The sequence below is a fragment of the Meriones unguiculatus genome, chromosome 6, assembly GCF_030254825.1.
Source record: "Meriones unguiculatus strain TT.TT164.6M chromosome 6, Bangor_MerUng_6.1, whole genome shotgun sequence".
NCBI classification, from domain to species: domain Eukaryota; kingdom Metazoa; phylum Chordata; class Mammalia; order Rodentia; family Muridae; genus Meriones; species Meriones unguiculatus.
The window spans coordinates 52354933-52379403 of record NC_083354.1 but is presented as its reverse complement, the minus strand read 5'-3'; positions in this window follow the sequence as shown (position 1 = coordinate 52379403).

Here is a 24471-nt window from a genome sequence, read left to right as displayed (position 1 = left end):
TTCTGTCTTGGCCCTCCCTGCTTCTTTTCTCCTTGAAGAAAATGTACAAATATATTCAAAGAACACTGGCATTTAGATGCCCTACAGTTTAAGGACCTATTTAAAATTAAGCATGCTGAATAAAAGTCCTTTATGAGGTGTTCTAAACCCCTATAAAATACCTTCGCTGACATCTCAGTAAGCGGGTTATTTGCAGCTTCATAAACAGGCCTATGAGGTGGATGTCTCGGCCACACTTGGCTCTGCATTTGTTCCTTCTTGTAAGTGTAGATCGGGCCCTTGGAATACTGTGGCCATAACCTCAACAGAAGCACCAAGTACAGACCAGGACTGGTGATCTATTAAAGAATTATAGTCCGGAATTAAATAATGTCCAAGTAAGTGGAAATGTAAACACCAAGTCAGGATTTAGCAACCCCACACAAAATTCTCAAGGTCTGAAATGTCCTACCTCCTCCATGCTGGAGGACTGTAACAACCCTGGATAGCCTGCCAGCTCACTTGGACATCACCTTTGAGGGTCCCTCATGTAGGAGAGGGACCAATATGCTCCAGGCAGTGTGCCGGAGCAGCCTTTTCACTGTCTCCTCAACCTTCTCAGAGATTTGAGGTTAAAATTCATCGAGAGAAACCTACACCCACACACTGTATCGATGTGAGTTCTGGGGTTTTACACTCTAGTCCTATCACATACTACCCTACGGTTCTGAGGAATTGGGTGATAGGGACACTGGGCCTTTATTGCTGCCTTTGCAGTAGCCTATGAATTGGTTAGAGGCCTATTCTAAATGAAAAAGTAAATTCACAAGGAGATTTTTAGGTTTTTAAAAGGATGTCATGGCTGCACAGTAAATGACACAAAAAACACTACACGTCCCTTAAAAAAATGAGAGGCTTATTTTTTTTTGTAAAATTCTCTTTGTTTAAACTCTAAAAGAAAATTTGACACCTTACAGGTTTATTAAAATGACTGCAAGGTCCTATATTGTTGAGTTTGGTTCTCGGGGGACTTATTTATTAACTGTACTAAATACCAACATTGGGTCATGTTTTATTCTATCTATCCGAAGGCCCACAGATCTTCACATGGGCTAATTCTTTGGTTGTTGCGTGACTCAATACTGCTTTTTCTATATGTTTTTATCAATGTCAATTCAATTAATAATTCAATAAGCAAGTGACTATTGTGCGCGTATTGAGAAGAGCAAACTCTCGGTATGCATAGCAACAACTCTAGGCTAGATGCCATCGTCACCAACATCATGATGTGGATAAAGTATGAAGAACTGACTCTCCCAAAGTTGTAAAGCATTGGTGCACAGAGTTCTTTGGGCTGAAATAATCTTGTGACACCCAAGAACAACAAGAATGCCTTAAGTACTCAGAATTTTTTTAAAATTTTAGTCAAAGGCATGTGCCTTGAGCTTGATCTTCTGAAGAATTCTCAAGCTAGTAGAGTCATGGTAAGTGTAGATGTGATGTTTAAAACACCTCTAGCGGAAGTGAAATTCAGCTAAGAAACCGAAGACAGTGACTGTGGGATAAAGTGGTCAGGAACTAGTACAGACACTGTCCAGGGTGCTAAACGCTGAGACAGCATGTCTGACTATCTTTAAAAAGTCCTCAAACAGAAAGGAAGTCACATTTTACATTGATAACATGATTCCAAAAAGATAGCTATTGGTAAAAATAACTTTAAAAAGGTAGCTATGACTCTTTTTCTATTTACCAATGTAAAATAATTACCGGTGAGAGCAAGGTAAGAAATTAAAGAGATAGAGAGGAAATTTTTAAATTATTTCTTTATATTAAAAAGAAAAGAAAAAAAATACATGAACACTACTTTGGAAATGTCAGTGTTACAAAAGGAAATTGTTTTCCAAATAAGACTTTACAACCGTTGTCTGATGGGCACTGGGGTGAGAACCCACTGAACTGTCACTGGTTCAGTTCTACCTCTCAGATAATGACAGCTGATGGTTCAGCCCCATGGAGATAGAAAATTTAAAATGAGATGTCGCATGAGAAAGCTCTTTCTGTATTTTAAATATATTAGCACATAAGATTCTGTTCCTGCTAATCAAGTAATAAACGGTGCAGCAAACATTGCTGGGTTACATCGATTTATTAGTGCCAAATAGAGATCTATTAGTGCTCTAGTTTTTCCACAAATACGCTAGGATAACGCTCTAAGTCTCCTTTTTATGAGATCAGCAAAGCCTGTTCATAAAAGGAAGGCCGTGCAGGCCTGCATCTATAGAGAGATAAGGCAGAGCATTAGATAATGATCTGCTGACCGGACAGGGAATTCACCTTCTCTTCTCAGGGACGGAAAATGAGCCATGTCAGAACATGGAGAAGGGTCTCAGGTTAGACCTCGTCAATCTGAAAAACAGGCTGCCTGGGTGTGGGGGCCTAGTATTCACCTCCAGGCTAACACCATACTTCCGATTGTACCCACAGAATCAAAGCCTTCATTCCTGAACCTGTGTGGAATCCCTGCCTTGTGTGCTCACTGTCGTTGAGAAATGCATTCGATAAAGAGTGGTAGATGTGAGGCTCTGATGCGCTTTGAGATTTTACTCGATTTTAAATGTTACCTTGGAAAATTTGGCTGAGTGGTAAAAGCAGAGAAAGGCAAGGTCGGGATTGGAGGTTAAAAAGATATTGGGGCTCCCTGTGAGACAAGAATGGTGATTAAGGGTCGCTATCTCAGTGAGAGAAAATGAATCCCAAACTAACAATGAAGACAGATGGACAGGAAGCTTCGGATTCTCGAGCTGATTTGATGGAATGCCCTACAGGGCTTGATGTCTGATATGGTTGTGGAAGAAGAATGAAGTCTAGAATGATGCCTAATTTTCTGATGACATGTGGAATTTTATTGATCTTATTCAGCAGGATACAAGGTACAGAAGGAGGAGGGCCAGGCTTGAGGGCACTCCCTCCCCCATCCACTCCCCTTGTCCTTCTCAACCCCCACTTTCTCCTAGTTCTTTTCTTCTACTTCTTTGGTGTTGTACACTGAACTTAAGGCCTTGTAAATACTAGACAAAAAAGCTCTGCCCCTAAGCTTAACCCTCGCATGTATGCACAACACATACACAGAGGGGGGAGGCTTTTAAAACTGTTTTTGAAAAGATGGGTTCTTATTAAATTGTCCTAGATGTAGGCCTTGGTCTTGGCACCCACCCTCCTGAGTGGCTGGAAACATATGCTTTCTACTGACAAATATTAGGTTAACAAAATGAGGATTTGGGCCCTGAGATCAATGAAGATCCAAGAAACAACAGAGACGGGAGGTATTGAAAGAGTCTTCGTAGGAGGACTTGACGCGTGAAAAATTACACTGGGCTGGGAGTCCATACTACAGAAACCCTGTGCGCTGCAACCTGCCTGGAATCTGTGCTGCGTCCTTACTGACATTCTCCCTTGCAGACAGACATGCAACCTCCCCCCGCCCCCGCCTTTTCAACTGCCATACTTCTGGGCCCTTGAATATTCTGTCATCTTCATGGGACACCCCATACTCCATCAGCGAGGCCCTGCCATACTCTCAGAATGTCTTGGGAAGGAATCTGTGGTACACACACTCACTTTAGACAATCATTAGACTTCATCTTATCGAGTGCAGAGCTGTCTAATTTCCATGTCCCTTGCTCCAAACTCAGCACTATGAAACTAGCAATATCACTTTGCTGAATAAATAATTGAATACTCAGAAACAGCACAAAACCAGGTGAAACAAGCAGGGAAGATGCCCTGAAAAGAAACATGATTTTTAACTGATTCACCAGGTGTTTGGGCATATAAATTTTCTTTATAATACTCCAATGTAAGACAAAGTGACAGATCAATAGATGTGACAGAAGCCATGTGAGACCTGAATTAGATTTGAAGAGGAGCGAACATCATCTCTAGAATTATAGGAAAACCATGCTTTTATTAGCCTATCAACTTTTAAGCTATGAAATGCATTTTAATCCAAAGCACACACTGAATAATCATTTCTAAAATGGGAGCCTAGCATTGTGGGGAAAGAAATGTTTTCTTCTTTCACTTTTAAATATTCAGAGTTGTTATCCTCTTATACCTGTAGTTAGCCGGTTGCTCCTTCCTGCTGGGTAGGGCACTAACACCTTGCCACTCAGCAAGGCACAGACAAAAATTGGATTCCAGGGCATTCCAGCTCAGCAGACTTTTCTCCTCAGCTTCTTGCTGGAATTGATTCTCTTTCTGGCCCCTCACGGCCTCCCTCGAAGCTGCTTGGCTACATGAAATGGGTTCGGAATCTGCTTCTAACGTTGTTTGGTCACACCACACTGAGGAAGCCACTTCTCCGTCCTGAGATTTAAGTGAAGTTTACGGCACACCTACTATGGAGGACAACAGTTCTCCTCCGCTGGGGCAGTTCTGATACGCAGGGAACACTGGGAAGTCTGATTGATGCAGCTGGGGGGTATGGTATGGTGGTTGTCAGCCTTCTGGGCACAGAATTGTGTTCACACAAAATAGAATAGAGTGACCCAACCTAGAGAGCCAACAACGCTACAGCTGACAAAGCCTGTGTGGGGAGCTTTCAGGAAACGATTAGTGCTCCTTCACCAGAGTCACACCACTCTTCTTCTTGATTCCTGTTCAAAAAGCCTACCCCTATATGTTCTATATTTTTCACAAATATCTTGATTGAAGGCTATGTCTTTCCATCCTTCCACAATGGGACCTCACCCTATACTATTCTTTCTCGACGCCCACCTTGGGCCAAAGTTGCCTTGTGAGACAGGGAACTCTTTATGATGTGGAGAGCTGATACTTTCTTGTACAGATCTTCAGCAGCGATCTCAGTGCTCAATACAGGGCCTGCTGGGGAATAGTTGCTGGACCAGTTCAAGATCCACAGAGTTCTGCATCTCTAGAGCATCTTTAAGAAATGCCACTTCTGTTCTGATATACGCTAGGCACTAACCCCCAAGGGAAACATAGCAGGAAAACAATTTAGGGATCCTTTTCCAAAGCCCCGTCCCCACTTCTAATTTCATTTCCTGCCAGCCCACATGAGCCTTTCTACTATGTTTTCTATCTCCAGGGCTCATCTCTTGTCTCCACACAGCAGCAGGTGCCCCTTGCCTCAGTAGCTTCTCCCTCCTCTTCACATGGCCAGATTTCATCCACCCTTCAGATCGAAGCCCAAGCTTACCTCACCTTTAAAATGCTTTCTGGAAAGCCCTGTCCATGGGCCTCCCTCTCAGTTCTTCTGTCACAGTTGAAGCTCTTCCACAGAAGATTGCCATGGCATTTTATTGATCTTTCAGAAATTCCGCTTCCTTGCCCATGAACCAAGTACTACTGGGGTCTTTTATAAATCCCAATATCCATAACCCTCCCAGGAAAACATATCAAAACTACTGAGAAATAAATCAAAGTTGAAGAGAACTTCAGGACAATGCTAATTTGACCTGAGGTTCACAGCTGTAGACATCACCAGTGCTCCCAGGCTGCATCTGTTTTTTCTCTTAAGTCTTCTGCTTTTAACTGGGAAGTTCTTCCCCATAAGGGGGAAGTTCTTTTATTTAATTGTCAGGAGGGCAGAAAAAACCAAATGTTTATTAAAATCCCAACCTCTCCTCTTCCCATATTCCTTAGCCACAGGCTCTCAAAGGTTGACGATTGACCATATGTTCCAATAAACATCGCCCTCAGAAGCCTTTAGTTTCCATTAATAAATGGAATTGAGAGAAATGAAACATTTGGATCTCATTTTAATAAGCCAATAAAATGGAAATGGAGCCTATGGTTGGCAGAATCCTTCTCTCCTAGAAAAGGGTACTCTCTTCCACTACTGCCTGAGGACTGGGTTCTCTTCTAACAATGTTGTTGAGATTTTTCGTTTCCCACTTTAGGAGAATTTCAATTTGTGTGGCTTTTATGTTTGATTGGTTTGTTTGTTTGACAAAAAGAAGGAACTGAGGGCATATCTCAGCACAGCACTTCTCTGGCAATCCCCAAGGGCCTGGGTTTATCTCGAGGACCACACAAAAGAAGGAAGAAAGGAAAGAAGAAGGTGATAGAAAAACGAGTAAAGGTACAAGAAATAATATTCTTCTGAACACCTCCTTTCTTATAGAACCCAGGACCACCAGCTCAGGACTAGCATCGCCCACAATGGACTGGGCCCTCCCCCATCAATCACTAAGAAAACCAGCTCCTTGGGAGGCAAATTCTCAATCGAGATTCCTTCCTTTCAGGTAACTCTAGCTTGTGTCAGGTTGACATAAGACTATCCAGAACATGTGCTTTTAGATTTCTCCAAAATATTTCTTTCTAAAGAATAAATAGCATAACAAAATAAAAAAGACTGAAATCTGTACTTCGACAAGGGCGTGAGTGCCAGCCCTCCCCCCTACTAGCTATGTACTTAGAGTATGCTAACATGGCGAAGTCTTCCTCAGTTCCCAAGCAGAAATAATGTTACCTATTACACTGCATTCTTTTGAAGTTTAACGAAGCCCGTGGACTCTGCTAAGGGAGGGTTCTGTAAGTTACATCAGCCACCACATGGCAAGCCCAGCACTGCTGCAAGCCAAGAGCACCAAGCATCATTTATCCATAGCATTGACTATGGATCACCTCAACCTTTAACTCTATCTGTTCTCAACATCCTGTTAGCCCCCTGCGCATAACCCTAGCTATGGCCAGGGCATTATTTTGGATTAAGTGGAGCCTACAAGAAGATGTGCAAAAACACTGTAGCATGAAGCTGTGTGCAAAGCTCTCCGGCACAATCCCTCACGGTCGCAGGAGAGAAAATGGCTTTAGACACATATCCAAACTGCTAGGCAGTATCAGCTAATGCTAAATATAAACATTTCCTATAAGTGGTGGCTTTCATTCTCAATACACATTCAACAGAGAAGAACGCACAAGTCCTCAGAAAGACGTAAACATGAACACATGCTCACATTAGCTCCATTTGCGCTGGCCAGGAACTGATCGAACCAAAAATCTACTCTACTTTAGAAGAATGGACGAGCATTGCAGTGCATTCACAATGTAGCATGCCATCCACCATCAAGAAAGAAGGAACCATTAGTGCCCAAAAAACAGCATTGACAGGCAAACTCAAACATGAGTATGCCAATGAACTCTGTAACTGGAAAATATCAATGGTGACAGAAGTGAGAATAGTGGTGACCTTGGGAGAAGAGATAAACTGCTGGAAAGTGGTACAAAAAAAGTTTTTGGGGTGCAAGAAAATCGTAGTATCTTAGTCTAAGCAGCATCATGTGGTTGTCTTTCTAGTCAGGAGCCATCAACTGTGTGCCTAAAATTTGTTCCCTCCACACATCTACAGTACAGATTATACCATAAATGGAGAGCCATCATAAAAATGAGATTTTACTCTCGAGCATTTTCACGGCCTCTCCCCGTGCTGACCCACCCTCACCAGCCAAAAGGTCCGTCCTGTATTCTGACTTATTCTTCTTATTCTAACTCAAGCCTCTCTCAGCTGGCTCTGTTCTAATTGGCCCTTGGAAACATTTCTCTTCAAACAGTCACTTTCTTGGGAGGCCACCTTCTTCCCCGGTGTCCTCAACCTGTGGGGAACTCACAGCAAGGAACTGGGCAGCAGATTACCCGTCATAGGATTTCTGTTCTCTGTAAGAAGCTCACTACTTCAGTCCAAGGGAGACTAACCTCTTCTGATCAGGACATGATCCATACAGCTTTAAGGGGGGGGGGGGTGCTCCATTTCTTTGTTTGGTGTCAGAAAGAGAAACAGATGGGAATCAGCATTGCTAATGCACCCTCTGAGGCCCTTGGAGGTGCTTGGCTTCCACTCTCTGCTCCCTCTGCTGGTTCTCTGGGAAATGCAGCCTGGCCAGTGTCTAGGCTCCAGATGGAACTGGCCTAAGGGAGGGCATTGCAGACTAGAAAGCCAGCCCATAATATCTGCTTGCAATGCCATCTCTTTCTAGAACCCTGGTGGCAAGGTTAACCTGATCAGCCTAGGAGAGTCGGGAGGCTGAGGGGACCTGAGGATAGTTTTGGCTAAGGTGATCACTTGACTGTCATCTCCCCAGGCATACTTTCCATCCGACACAGAGAGAGAGAGACAGACAGAGGGACAGACAGACAGACAGAAAGGGCAAAGACGGAGACAGGGACAGAGAAGACACTTTAGTTAGAGTGGCTCAGAGTGTTCCTTCACAGAGATGTTTTCCCAAGAAACATGGAAAAGCACCCCAGATATCTGTCTTGGATGCCTAAGCACATACAGAGTAGGAGGGTGCGGAAGAGGTTGTCATTAAGGCCAGGGTTACACGCTGTTTAAAATAGATAACATCTATTTCCATCTTCAGAAAATCTCATCTCTCGGGAATTCTCAAGACTGTTTTTTATCTGGGGAAAGCTGGAAGATTTGTGAGCCACACCCAACTGAAGATAGGCGCCTGCTCTGTCCAACCTAAGATTTCAGAATCCCCTCCTGTGTCATTAAAACCACTTGAGGGGTAATTATAGCTTGTTGCCCACTGACCCTTGGGAACAGGAGCACAGGAGGCCAGAACGGAATACATTCTTCGTAGATTCCAGAGTGCTTTCTTAGTAACCCCTATTTAAAGCCCTCAACAGAGCACCAAGGGCTACAATATTATCCAAAATACACCTGTCTTCTAATATTTGCAATTTCAAGTCTTGTTTCGATTTTTGGTAAAAACTTCAGTTTGACTTCCTCAACAAATGTTTGAATTTAATAAAGAAATGAGCATGTGGGTCCAGTGCAAAACCACCTCTGCTGGGCTCTCTGTCTGGGCCAACAGCCAGGATTTCTGGCATCTTCAGTGTTTGTTCAAATACTTTTCCAGAATGAATTTATTCAGATCCACAGGACCTAGTAGGATTAAATGTAAACATCACAATAGCCTGGACCTTGAGGCAGGAGATTCAGAAACATCTGGCTGATTATTCAGTGTTATCCAGATAATAATCCCTGCCATTTGTCTCTAAGAGCAAGGCTTCAGATTGCATGCAGTCTGGACTCAGGTGATGGATGAGAGTTATATGTGTGCCAGAGGCCTTTCCTGGGCCATCTAAGAGTCCCTTCCTGGCTCTCCTCCATGCCACCTCTCAAGTTCAAGGAAGCAGCTTGTAGTTATGAGAAAGCTGTCTTTATTTGTTCAAAAAATGAATCTGTTACTCAGATATTGATTTGTAGAAACAGGGTATGGTGGAAAGTGGGCATCCAGAAACCCACCATTCCCCAGCCCTTCGGTTTCCCTCCACATACATTGTTATGTCTGATCTGATAGCAGAACTGAGGCTCTTTCTACTTATCCTGGCCATCAAACTGAGGGGGCCTGGGCTCGGTGCTCAGAACTACTGCTATGAGACCCAGGAGCAGGACAAAACAAATAAGGGATGATAGAGGAGGAAGAGGCTTGGGCAGAAGAGTCCTTTGAGGGAAGAACTATGGTGAAGGGGCAGCACACAGTCAGAATGCCAGTTAACCAGGTAGAAACCTGTACAATGGGCATCCACCAGCGATGCCTATGCAAAGGGAAGAACTTGCAGTGGGAACGTGATTGGGATTAGGGCTCTTGGCTTCCCTTTTCCATCAAAGGGTCGAAAAAGTTAGTGAGCTGCATTATTCCATTTTCAACTGGGTCAAGAGATGGAAGCTTTCTTTCCAGGAAAGCTTTTTCTCTATGGTTTCAAGGTGAAGTTGGCTGAAAGTTGAAATTTCATGAGACTTGGGAAGCAGAGGTAAATCAGCAATTTTACCTCCCTCTCTCCCTCTCTCTATCATCTACCTATCATCTACCATCTACCTATTATCGATCTATCTACCATCTACCACCTATCTATCTATCTATCTATCTATCTATCTGTCTGTCTGTCTGTCTGTCTGTCTGTCTATCTGTCTACCTATCTATGGACAGAGATGGGGGAAAAAAGCAGCAATGACATATCTGGTTGGTTCTAGCTCATTCTCCATCACTGTTACCACCTCAGACCCAACACCAAATGTTTGGGAACCAGGGGAGTAGCAAGTACAGAGATGTCACAGCTACCTGTATGCTCTCCCTTCAATTCCAGTTTCCCCTTTCCATAGCTGAACCTGTCTGCTCAGATTTTCTCCTTAAGCTCCAAATTGTTCCCCCATGTCAGAGAGATAGGTAGTGACTGAACTTCTCCTGGGAAGATGAGCAAACAGCAATTCATCCCATATAGGGCACCAGCAACAGATCAAAGAAACTGTTCCACTCAAGTCTATCTTGGTGAGCCAATAGGGTTACAGGAATTGCTTATAGGAGAATGGCCAACTTACAAGCAACTACAGCTCCAAAGAAAAAGCCTTGCTGTCCCTGCAAGTTAACTTCCTCTGTCTCCTCAGGGAGGTGTGGAGCCTCAGGAACCCTTCCCACCTTATAACAGAATGGTAACAGGCCCAATCTTGTGCAGATCTTATTGGGTAATCATCGCTGCTGGGAGCTCAGAAAGGCAATGGTCATGCCATACTGGGGGTGGGGGGTCAGTGTTCCACCAGGATGCCATTACAGACTAAGTGGTGTAGATGATGGAAATTTATTTTCTCATAATTCTGTGGTCTAAGAGCCCACGTCTGGGGTGTCAGCAGCATCTGTTTCCTCTCAGGCCTCTCTCAGGTGGCCACCTTCTTTTTGGCCCAGAATGGTCCTTTCTCCTTCGTGCGCCTATATCCTAGTATGTTCTTCTCATGCTCATGCCTGCTTCTGCCAGACTCAAAAATGCAAACCCTAGGGGAAATCCCATCATTCCATACACACAAGCATTCTCTAAACATCTTATTCTCCCTCCAAGGCAAAACTGGACTCAATTCTCAAGAAAGGCCATTTCTATCTACCTATCAGGATTAACCATACTCCATTGCTAGATTCTGTCTATAATCTGTACAGGATTACAGTCTGTCCTGCTGACTTCATTCCACCTTAATTCTCACTGTAAATTCCCTACCTACAGATATGGCAGTACTGAGGCCCAGGAAACAGAAAGAACTTTAACATGGGAAGGTGGACAGATATAATTCAGCTCAAAATGCAGGCTTCGGGGCACAACTCTTCCCATTTGTATGAAGGGTCTAATTCTTACAACGAATTTCTTCTCCTACAACACATGCAGGAGTTCCACTTACAAGACTGATCCGTTACACAGAATTAGTACTTGGGGCAGAATGATAGTGTTAAAAGTGAGGTGGGAGGAGCAGAGACTCACTCTGTAAAACACTTGCCACACAAGCATGAGATTTGTGTTCGATTCCTAACACCCACACACAAAGCAATGCATGATGGCATGAGCTTGTAATATAGTGGAGGTAGCAACAGGTGGATCCCTGGGGCTCACTGATCAGTCATCCTATGTGAGTGAGAGAGCCCCGGGGCCAATGAGAAACATTATCTCAAAACAGCCATCTTCAAGAAACACTTGAAATCGACCTCTGGCTTCTATATCACCCTGTTCTTGTTCACATGTGAGCACACACAAACACACCATACATACAAACACAACACACACACATGTACAGACATATGTATAGATGTGTGTACAGATGCACAGGCATACATACATAAAACCATAAGCATACTTACACACATATAAACACATCACATCACATCACATCACATCACATCATATCACATCACATCACATCACATCACATGAGTACATTGGCTTGGAACCAGAGAGAGAAAAGCAGAGAAGTCAAGGAATGTCCCAGATTACAACCTGCCTGCTAGGACCCAGCAGAGGATTCTAACTAGGGATGAGTTGTGCTTTCAAAAGTCAGGGATTCCTGTAGGTTAAAGCAGACCAAGTTTTCTGTAGCTTGCTAAGAGCCTTGGCTCACTGTCTAGACCCAGATCTTGAAGAAGCAAGCCTCCTTGAGGACGCCACCAAGCCATGCACAGAGAGCTCCCAGCATGCTCTCAAGATGACTAGAGACACACATGCAGCACTTAGTGTCGTCCGCCTACACGCATCCCTCTTCTCTCCCCTGCATTATTCACCAGCAAACATAACTGCTTCAAATTCCCTAGAATATCAGGCAATTTCACTACCTGGAGCCCTTGTTCAAATGTTCCTGCCTACCCAGGAACTCCACCAGCACAGCTGCCCAGCAAATATGTATTCATCTTTCAAGTACCACCTTCACAAACGGCTTTCTTTTGCCATGAGATGTCTACTGGTTAGTGAGTATTTTCCATGTACCAGAAAATAAGCAGACAATTTCATTTGACTCTGTTAAACGTTCTGATCCAGGAATAGTCTGATCCACTCACAGTTGGGAAGACCAAGGTTCAGAGAGATTGATTTTTTTTTTCGCCCAAGATCACTGTCTCATATTTGCCACATCTTGGCTTCAGACCGAGACCCACTGTGATGAAAGCATGCCTCAACACACGGTCATTTATTCCAGGAAGAGACAGTCCTCCGCAGCCAGGATTGAGCCAGAAACTGAGTCGCTCCAGGTCCTCACATATGTCCTAGGGACTTCTATGGCATTCTGGAGGCCAAGTCTCATCAGAGAGAAATTCTTTCTAAGCCTGTCTTTCATCAGTGCCTAGCTCCTTCTAGACTACCTGGACAGGACATAGAAATGACAGTGTGCATCAGGAGAACACTCTGCCACAAGGCCACTTGTGTTTCTTGGAATGTCTCGCATTTCTCCAGAGTTACAGCTACTTGAGACTGCTCCAGGAGTCAGCCATACCTCTTATGAAGGAGAATGTGACTCAAGCTCAAACTCAAATCACAACGCCCTGGTCTGCTCTTAGATCTCCAGGTTGTGGCGACTAGGGCCCAGCCAGGACAGTGGCTGAGGCTTTGTTCGCTGCCTTTGTTTTTCCAAACATAATTAGGACTTTACCGGGCCGTGACTCGTTCCTTCTTCTAATAACTATTTTGAATTCTTGTATGTAAGTTGCGCATATGTATGTGTGGGTGTGTCTGTGTGTGTGCGATGTGCCTTTACGTGTGTCACATGTGAACATGTGTTTATACGGGGTAGAATATACCAAATGGTTTACATAAATTACTTCTAATCTAAAAGTCTTGGTGACCAGTGTTGCTCACCCTGTTTTGTAGATAGTCAGCAGCAATAACTGTGTTGCTCAACAATGCCCAGGTTGTGAGTGAGGACTGGGCTCACACTTGCTTCTCTCGAACCTGAAACCCTGGATCCTTTATGAAACCCCACACACTCAAGTGCTCCCTAAACTTTCTCTTAGCTCTTCAGGGCAACCTTGACCCAAGTCTCCAGCAAGGCCATATCTATGTCTCTCTCCCTCTCAGTATCTAGTGTTTCCTCCCTAAATCTGGTGTCTCATTCATGTGTTTGTTGGGTACCAACCCCATGGTCAAAGCTGTATTGTGACATGGGGTCCCTCACTTCTAAGTAGAGTGTGAATGCTGAAGAAAGAGGACAAGTTCATTAATAAGCTGGTGCTTGCTCCTCAGCTTGCTGCTATTGCAAAGAAACTTTCAGAGACAGTGATTAGTCGGGGGGGGGGGAGGGCATCTTTGGGTCATTGGGTGTGCCCTTGAAAAGGACTTTAGGGGTTCCTCTCTTTTTTCTCTCTCTCTCCTTCCCTCCCTGTTTTCCTCCCTTCCCCCTTGCCCCTTCATCTCTCTCTTCCCTGAGGCAATCATTAAATATTTGGCTTCACCACATAGTGACACCCCGCCCCCCAACACACACACACATAGCCATGAGATACATCAGTACAAGCACAAAGTAATGTGTCTGGCCATGTGATCATGGACTGAAACTTCAAAATTGTAAGCCAAAGCAAACTTTTTCTCTTTATAAGCTGATTACAGCAGGTATTTGTTGCAGTAATGGAAAGCTATCAGAGAAAATTGCTACCAAGAAGTGGAGTGAGCTCCGCTATAACTCTCTTGCCTGACAATGTAGACGCGCCTTCTGGATTGGTTTGCAGGGGGACTTTGAAGACCTTTGAGGAGCAGGCTAGCTAAAACCTAAAATGATCTAAACAGAGCTCTCACGGGCAATTGTGACAGGGGGAAGAAGATCCGAATGCAGATAGAAATGTGGACAGTAAAAACTGCACCCGTGGGATTTTCCAGGTAGAAATGAGAATTCTAGTGGCAGCTGGGTGAAAGTCCATGGGTGTTACACCACGGCAGGGATTTCAGTGCATTTGCTCCAACACCTTAGATGTGGGAGGCTGAGCTAAAACGTGTTGCGCTAGTTGTTTTGGCTATAGAGTGAGCAGATCTCCCCCAGAAACGCCATCCCCACTGAGCTGTATTACATTGCACACACCCGGAGCAATGAACAAACAGGCAGTTGCCAACAGAAATCTCCAAAACAGAGTCACACATACTGTGTTCTTCTCTAAGTTCACGGTCTCGGGTGTTCATTACAGAAGTGGGAGGTAGACTATTACAATCATTTCCATCTTCCGGCTCTGTCTGCTGCATGATCTCTCTTCGTTGAAAGTCCGACCTTTCACCTTTCATCTCCTGCAGCATGCGGTCAGGAAGCCACACTGGCATCACTGAAAGTTCCAAGGTTTCATATGCATGTTTTTCTTATGAGAATGAGAGACTTTCCTGAAAACTTCTTGAAATAAACGAAGTTTGCTGCACAGTGCACAGTTGACCACATAAGCTCCTGACTCCAAAATGCTTTCTGGCTAGTTGGTGCCGAAGCACTCAAATGCACCCAAATATGCACCTGATCCGAGAAATTCACCTTACCCTAAGGAAATAAAAAGAGCCAGAGCAACATCCGTACTCATCCGAGCTGCTATATAACTCCTAAAGGCAAGACAGTTTACACTCTGTCCTTTGTTCTTTTCACCCGCTGACCTCCACTTGGGTCTTTGGTAAACCTAGTGTGTTATTTAGATATAAGGGAATACAGTAGTTTTAAAATCAAGAGTTGAATTTTAGCTATCCCTCTCAAAAAATAATAAATCTTCAAAAGTAAAGTACAACTAAATCTTACTGAAGAAATGGGTCACTTGTAACCCTCTTGTCAACTTTGCAAGAGGCAGCAGGGGTTGACACCATCAAGACTTAATACCCACGAGCAAAGAAGTGGCCTCTGCTGTCTGAAGCTCTATTTAACAAGACATAGAAGGTCTTTGCTTATGCTAGAAGGCCAGTAAAAAAGAGTAAAAAAAAAAAAATAAGCAAAATATACTGATAACACTTAAAGAAAATAATGCACCTCTTACAGAAGGAGCAAAATTCTATTTCCACTTACATACCCAAGAAACTGCACACATCTTGTAAGGGAACCTGTATGACGATGTTTACCAATGGTGTTATTAGCTCTAATAGTAGGAGATTAAGCTGAGGAATCCATCATTGGGATGGCAATTAAGTGAAATGTACTGGAGAATGAAATGCCAGGCAACAGCGAGAAGCTGTGGACTAGATACACATAAATCAACATGGATGGATTTAAAGGCATAGGTTTGAATGGGAAAAGTCAGAACCAGAATGGATTTTATGGGACATTACTTTTTATACAAATTAGAACCTCTAGACATTTTTTAAAGAGACATGCCTATTGTCAACCCAAATAACAAACAAAGATTCTCCAAAGATAATGGATTTAATCAAGAATGAACATTGCCATGGGAGTAGGCATGTCACAGTAAATTATGGGCATGTTCAAGGAGGGAAATGAAGACAAGGGTTTTGAAAGGGGAGGGTTCCATAATTTACTTTGAAACAATTATCATGGCTACAGGGATCAATAATAAGAATGGTGTCAGTCCAAGGTTGAACAAGCAATTGTTGGGCAAATGTGCTTCGAGACATAGCCATTGTGTAAGGCTGGGGCACTCTTGTGCAATGTGGTAGTTCTGGAAGATTTTGTTGTGACATTGCTTATTATGATCCAATATACACTCTGCAGCCCCTTCTAATTATAATTTTTGTTAAGACTGGACACAGGGGCTCCATTTTGGCTAAACAACTTTTCCGTTATCTACAATTTTACATAAAACTCAGCATAGGAGACAATGAAGGGTTAGGGAGTAAATATGGAGATCAGAGAAAGGTAAATAGGCTAAGAATAGAGAGACCCACATAATAGAGAACCTCTGAGTGAAGAGATGTTGCTGCTCAAATATGAATCAAGAGTTCAGCACAAACAAAGGAGAGAAGGCCACCAGCAAGAACACCAGACACGCAGCAGGGCCCTGGAGGAAGTTGCTGGACTTCTACTGCTGATTTCCCTGCTTAATACACTTGACCTTTGGGGAATTACTTCACCAGACTCTGCTCCCGCTTCCTCAGCTATAAAACATAGATTCTAAGAGTACCTATGCCAAAGGACATTCATGCGAGGTATGTGACAAGTAGTAAGGATTTGAACATTAGCCACTAAGTTGTTTCAGTGCCGGTTCTGTTAAATAATAATGCAATGCTCTTTGAAATAACAAATGAAATAACAAGGCATGTACAATGATATCTTTTCATAGGTCACCTGCCAAGACTGAAATTAACATACCCGCAAAGTTGCTACGAGAGGGCCATTGAGATGATGGTTTGGTGAGTAAAGGCACTTGCTATCAGGCTGAACCTGAATTCAATCCCAGGATCTACAAAATTAAAAGGAAGAGCCTCCTCCCACAAATTGTCCCCTGAACTCCACAGGTGCTGAGGCACTGTGTGTACACACATACACATACTGAATAAATAAATATAACAAAATCACTCCGGGTTAGATATCTACACAAAGCCTTTCATGCACAGCTAGTATTCTGTAAATATTAGTTGCTACCATTATTTCTAGGAATGGCAGAAAAGCCACCCAGATATCTTCAAATGGAAAGAAGATTCCATGGACACGTCTCTGTTGGGTAATAGTGACCCCCCCCCCCAAGACTCCTAAGCATGACCCCATGTGTGAGTGCACCACTAAATCCATGATGTCTCCTCTTTAGAGCCAGGAGAATGCCAGGACTTCCCAGTTTTTAGGGTCTGTGTCCTGGGAAAAGGGACCACGGATGGAACCAGGACATGCTATCTTGAAATTCCTTCCCTCTCCTCTCTATGGAAATGAAAAAGGCATGGCAAGGAATATCTTAAGAGATGGTTTCTACTTTTGGATTTAAGTAGCTGGAAGTGATTCCATCGGTCAAGCTGTCACCCCCAGAATTTTCTTGCCAAGGGCTCTCAAGAATTCTAGTACATCCTTGGTAAAACTACTGACTGTGGCTGAAGAAAAGGATGGTTTCTATTTCCCATGCTGTCCACGTCTATGTCTATTTGCCAAATTGTCTATCTTTCTTTCTGTTGGATTTTATTCTTCCAGCTCCTTAATGCTAACATTTGTTAGGTGTAAAAGTTTAAGAAATCTTTAGTCATATGACATGTCTTTGTATGCTAGGTAGGACAGGAGGATCAGTCTTGGAAGATCAGATCTTATTCCTAAGTTCCTGCTGGGCCTACACCAGACCCTAAGCTCCAGCAAATTCCTGCCCTATAACTGCAGTGTTGCTAGTCACCCCAAGAGATGATTCTGTCGACTAATGTGTATTGAACCAAATCCTGACTCTAACATTGTGGGGCACCCTTAGGCACTTCTGGTTATACCACTTTAGTGGTCCACTTTAGTCCACTTTAGCGAACCACTTTTTCCATTGAAAAAAATATTTTATGATTGCATTGGGATAAATATGAATACAATTCAGGTTATATTTGTTAACTGATCTACTGAGCTTTGTGAGTTCACCCTGAGCATTAGATATCTCTTCAGACAAGTATTGCTGTATACATATAAGAAATGATGGTAGAAGGGGGGGAAGGCAAGAGGTGATAATGACAGATGCCATCAATTATGAGAGTACTTGTATGACAGGCGCTATGGAAACCATTTTATTCAAATTATCTTTAATAGAGCAATCTGTAAGCTTATTGTCACAATTCTCGTTTTATACATACAAAAATTGAATCTCAACAAGCTTACCTCACTTATATAAGTCAATAAATGATAGAGCCAGACCCAGTTACCTCTACCCTCACTTCATAACACACACACACACACACACACACACACAGAATGTCCTCTTTTCAAGGCTTGGGTAAGAAAGAACTTGTCAATCAGAATTCAAGGGAAGGATTGAAGAATCTACCAGAGTTGACTCAGATGGTTCAGTCAAAGGCTCACCTAAGGACATCAGTAAATAAGGACAAACCTGGGATCTATGAAGTCAAGGTTCTCTAGAAAAACAGACACAGCAGGGGGTAGGGCAGGGTTTACCATCAGAACTGGCTCTTATCACGGAAGCCAAGAGGCCTTCCCATCCACCATCTGCAAACTAGAGACCCCGTAGAGTCAGCACTGTGGCTCAGTCCACATCTAAAAGCCTGGAGCCCAGACAACAGGACGGGTTGTGGCTACAGGTCTCACAAGCCCCACGCCTGAGTCTCAGGGCTTCGATGGCCTGAGATGATGAAAGTCCAAGCTCCAGAAGAACAAAGGAGAGTGTGCCCTTCTCTGCCTTTCTGTTCTGGCCTGGCCTCAGGCACTGAGTCATGTTCACTTTCATCGGTAAGGAAGGTGTGACATCATTCAGTCTATCAGTTCAAATGCCAGACTCAACGGTTGAGACGATACACATCTGTAATCCCAGATATGAGAGGCTAAGACAAGAATATCAAGAGTTCAAGGCTAGCTTGAGCTACATAATCTCCACACCCTCACGCCAAGTACCAACCTCTTCTGGAAACACCCTCACTGATACATACAGAAATAACATTTACCAGTTGACAACATATCTCTTAGCCCGGCTTCTCGCAAAATCATCAACTACAGTCTAGAAAAGGGAAGTGCATATGAGGGGGGAAAGGAATATTCAGGTTGGGTAATACTGCTTAGACAACAGTGAAGAAAGGAAGGAAAATCCACAAGAAGCCCCTCTTCCTTCTAGTCTCCCTCTGCCTCTAGATACAAGTGGAAGGTGTGCTGTGGGCAGGCATCTGCTGCTGAGTGACTCCAGAAGCTCTGAGATGCTAAGAGACGGGGTTTGTTAGCAAAACAGAGTCCCAAGAATCAGCGCCTGCTTCACGGCCAACTCTGTTGGAATACATATGTTATCAAATGGAGAAAACGATTTTATTATTCTTATAAATGATTATTCAACTTCTCTTGGGAACTCAAAAGAGCTTATGAGGGAGAAACACGGCTTCCCTGACAGGGCTGTTTTCAAATCAGAGTTGGCATTCGCATCAAGGCTACTGAGCATGAGCAATTCTCTTCTCCCTCGCCTGCATGATGGGAAAGCCTGGGTCCCTTGTACAAGAGGAAAATAACATTTGATACTGCAGTTTGGGTTTGGGGGGGGAGGGTAAAGGCTTGTCGACTCAATCCTTGTGGTAGAAAAAAATAACTGTAACGAGAAATACTATGTGAAGCTGGAGCTACCTGATAGGAGAAACTCTGAGCAGAACCCCTGGTTTTCCCTCCACAGCAGCACTAGAGAAGAGAGAGGATGGTGGGAGGAGAAGGCTCCTCAGCACCCATTGCGGTCTCCACTGTCTCATAGCATTGAGGGTATCCAGCAGCTTGTTTTCTGGTCCCTTCTCAGAGCCTACAGTCTCTCTAACATCCCCTTGAAGGCAGCAGAAATCTTTCGATGGCTCCCGTCTTCATTCACTGGCTCTGTCAGTGTCCGCACAATCTCTCAGACCATTTAGCCAGTACAGATGTATATTCCTTGCTGGCATTCAAGGCCTGTCAATTCTGTCTTTATGGCCTGGTGTCCCCAGAGGCCTTTAGATTCTCTGACGATTCCTGTCCCCTGCTATGTTTTTTTTTTTTTTCCCATAGGCTACCCAACCTCAGCTGTCCTCTCTGTGACTTTCCATCTTGTATCAACAACACAGTTCAGTGAACTGAACTCCTGCATGAGGCCAGTCCAGGTTCACAGGTCAGGAGCACAGAGAACAAAGATGGCGCTGTTCTCACAGAGCCAGAGTAGATCAGAACAAGAGGCCTTCATGTGTCCTGTGCTCCCCTGTGGAAATACCTTACGGTGCTGATGGGAGCAGTTGGAGGCAGCTTGTCTCAGGTATCTGGACCATGAGAAATCCAGAGCACTAACACCTGGCCAGGGCCTTCATGCCCTATGACTCCATGGCCCAGAGTGAGCATACAAGCGGGGCTGAGCTCACTCTGTGACGGCATGCCTTTAACAGGCAGTGAATGCAGAGCTAAGAGCTCACGATTGGAGTCTGACTGCCTGAGTTTTGAATCCCAGCTCCACTTAACCTCCGAGAGCCTGTTTCCTCCTTATGAAATGGAGACGATAATGGCACTGATTGAGTAGAGTGATTATATGGCTGGAAGTGTATAAATATGTAGTGTTCTGCTTAAAACAGCATCAAGTGCTACAAGACACTCACTGCTATGATCCAAGCTCTTCAGAACACATTCCCTAAGGGTCTTCTCTGGAGCATACCATAGCGCACCCCCAAACACCGCGAGAAAGTCAGTTTCAGGAAGACTCTGATTTTATTTACTCAGATGCATTTATACTGTGACACCCTACCTTTGTCTCCATAACGACAAGCCACTCTATTCCATTGACTCCTATACTATCCTAGACACCCAAAGCATGCTGATAGCATTACATTTTGATTAGCATTATAAAAGATGAGGAAAAAGAGAGAGAGAGAGAGAAAGTTTCTGTCTCGGTTGTCCAAGAATAGACTTTGCATAAGCCTTGAAGCCCCAGGCCTGGGATAGAATTGGAAAAGGAAGTGATCATTTGTCGTCTTTCTTTATAGCCTGAATTTCTGGCATCACTTTTATGCTAAATGGGACTTTTTTAAAAATAGCCTTAACAAGCATTTTGACAGGGACTCCATTATAGATATCACAGGGAAGTGGCCAAGGAGACTGAGCATTCATGAAATCTGGCCAGTGACCACAGCCATTTCCAAGGGTATATAAGGTGGCTGTGAAGGCACTGTCTTCGAGGAGTATCTGGGACTGTGGTATTGGCGTGATGCTAGCTTTCCAACTGCCTCACTGCCAGGAGTGAGAAGTAGGATTCACCACATAAGCCCACTGCTCTGCTTCTCAAATCTCCACTGTCAGCAAACACTGCCTGAGTACCTTCATCCATTAGTAGGCTTGCCGGGGATGAGAGGTCAGTCAGTACAGGGAAGGAAACATCTGGATAGTCACAGGATTGTATAACAGGGGGTGGAGAAAATGGGGCCCCGCGTGCAGGTACAGCTTCTGGAAGTTCCCAATGGCTCGGTATCCCCATGTGCAGGGAAGGAGCAAGTCAGTTCCCTCACAGAGATATGTAAGGACTTGTACTGCTGACAGTTGTGAACACAGTGTAACTGCTGTGATGATGATGTCAGTAGGCTACAAGGCCTGTGGGGACAGGAGGTCTCTGAACACAAAGACACTACAGACGGGATGCTTCATTCCAAGACGAAAAGATCCTGCTGCCAGCCAGGATCCTAAAGTAGTGGTTGTGATGGCACCTCCCACCCAAAGGACTCCAAGGGTGAACAATTGATGCCCCCCCCCAGGCAATGCCTGCTGCTGCCCCACCCTCTTCAAGCCCAGGGCAATTCTAGAACCCCTGTCAGATCTCCTGCAGCCCAAGCCATCAGGGCTCCCTCTTCTCACTGTCTCCCCTTCCTCTGGCCCTCCTCCTCCATCTACTTTCTCATCCTTTTCTGCCTTTTTTTCTTTGGGCCCCAAGGAAACTGAGAAACTTTGGGATTGGGAGGTACAGGGAGAAGAACCATCCCTGATTATTCTCCACTGGAGCCCATGTAGCCACTGACACAGCTATAAGCGCGATGTGGGGGCGCTGGAGGGTCACTGTTGCTAGAAGACAAGGTCACCCCAGAACCCAAGACAACCCAGCAGACAAGGACAAGGAGAGAGAGCAGGCAAGGTGACAAAGGGACTAAAGCCTTGCACACTTGTGACAGAGCTAGCACTGCAATCCCAGTCAGTCCTGCCCTCTCTCGAAGGCTGCAGGTATCTGTGGGACCTCACATCCTGTCTCTTCTTTCAGAGCAGGGATCAGAGTTCCAGAATCAAGTACCATGCAGGCCAAGAACCAGCACAGATAGTACTGTCTGTCTGACTGTCTTTCCTCCACCCCCACTGACTGCATGCACACACACACACACACACACACACACACACGAATGGATGCATACTAACACTAGAATGCATAAGCAGGTTGATAATGGTGCACAGATGTTGGAAATGTTCGACTGTTTATGGTTTATCTGTCTATGATCTGATAAATCTGTGTGTGAACAGGCTTCCTGGTACTTAGCACTGGGATTACTTCCCTGGGCAATCCAAAGTGATGGGAGGTGGCAAATTTGCTCAGAAATAACTCAGGATTCAAGTGCTAGAGACCAGCAGGTTCATAGAATGCCCACTCCACCCAACTTGCCTGCCACAAGCATAAACTGAAGTGAGGTTTGACATGATTCATACAAGTGAAACAAAAAGCACAATCTTCAACCTAGAAATAAACTTTGCCCATTAGCAGTGGTTCCCCCTCCCTTCTCCCACTAGCCAACTACCAACTACTAAGCTACTTTGTGTCTATAAATTTGTCTAATGAACATTTTATATAAACAGAAAAGGGTGGCGTGTGATCTTTGGGGGAACTGGCTTATTTCACCTTCCAGGCCTTCACTCCTTCTACAGCTAAGTAATATTCCACTCATCTGTTATGAGTAATGCAACTCCAGATACTCTAAGACCAGTTTTTTGTGTGGACATATGTTTTTGCTTCTTGCAGGTGTATTTTTGGGTCTTATGTAACTCTATGTTTAACATTTTGAGTAACTGCTAGACTATTTTTCAAAGTGGCTGTACCATTTTATATTCACACCCGCAGCGTGTAAAGGTTTCCAGCATCCATACATCCTTGCCAAGGCTCGTTATTTAGCTGATTGTAAGCATGCCAGTGGGGTGAAATGCTTCAGTGTGAGCTTGTTGTTTTTTGGGTTTTTTTTTTTTTTTTCCTACTAGCTGGCTGTGCTGGAGCATCAGTCCATGCAGCTACTGGCCTTTTGTATATCTCCTTTGGGTAATTGTCTATTTCGCTTCCCTCCTCGTTTTTAAATTGTGTTATTTGCGTGCTTGGAACTGAGCCTCTTCTGTATAAAATAGAATGACTTTGATTGATATTCAACTTTGGAAATATTTTAGTTTAATCAAGTTTACAACTAATCATTTAAAAACATTTATTGGTTCCTGTGCCCCCAAACCAGATCATATTTTTAACAACAATTCAAAGTTTTAAGATGCGGGGGGGGGGGAAATTGTCCGTCAGACAGGGGAACAGGAAAGAGCCTCTAGGCAGGTGAGATTAAGCATTCCCTTGTGCGAACTTTTGGGGGGAAGATGAGTGAATGTCTACTCACTCCAGATAAGGACAGCAGCATCAGACCAAGTTCCCCATCAGTCTGGGTTGGTGAGCCAATGAGCTTCTTTGGGATTGCTCCTAGGCGCACAGCAACCCTGAGGTGAAGTTGCTTATTCATGTTCAGGTAGGTGAGGAGCTTCAGGAGCCGCCTCCCCCTGCATGTAGGACTTTAACCGCCCCAGCCTTGCACAGCTTGCTTCCAGTTCCAGAGGACGATGGTCAGCCAGTACCTCGGGACAGCATTCCGCCACACCCTCCTTCTGACGTTGACGTAAAGAAGACAGGAAGCGCTCTCCAGCAGACCAAGCATTGCAGTCAGGGCTTTCCCAAGCCACTTCCCTCTGCCTTGCTAAACCTTTAGATTACATTCTTAAAGCTAGCTCCTCAAGGGACTCTAGCAGGCCGGAACATGGCAAGCATGGCTCTGTTAGGCTTTGCCTTTCCCCTATCCCTTCTTCTCTGCAAAAAAAGAAAAAAAGGTTATATGATGTTCCTAAAGCTAGCACCAAGGTCTATTCCATTATTTTTACTATTTCCTCCCCCTGAGGCTACTAAGGTCCAGCTATCAAAGCATTGAAGTCCAGCAATCAAAAGCCCCCTTTGGCTCATCTAAATAACATGACCAATTAAAATTAAACACCTCATCCCCTTTTACCTCTATAAACTGCCATTTGCCTATGGGCCGAGTCTGTCTCCTCTCTATCCTGAGGCAGTTCATTGTCCCTCCAGGACAAATATTTTTCCCCCTCTTTTCTGCCCCTTCTCTCTCCTCTCGTTTCCTTCCCCTTCTCCCTTGCCTTCTGCCTTAGTTAGGGTTTCTATCGCTGTGACAAAACACCAAGACCAAAAGGCAAGTCGGAGAGGAAAGGGTTTATTTGGCTTACACTTCCACATTGCTGTGCATCACCTAAGAGATTTAGGACAGGAACTCAATCAGGGCAGGAACCTGGAGCAGGAGACAATGCAGAGGCCATGGAGGGATGCTGTTTACTAGGGATGGCACCACCCACAGTGGGCTGGGCCCTCC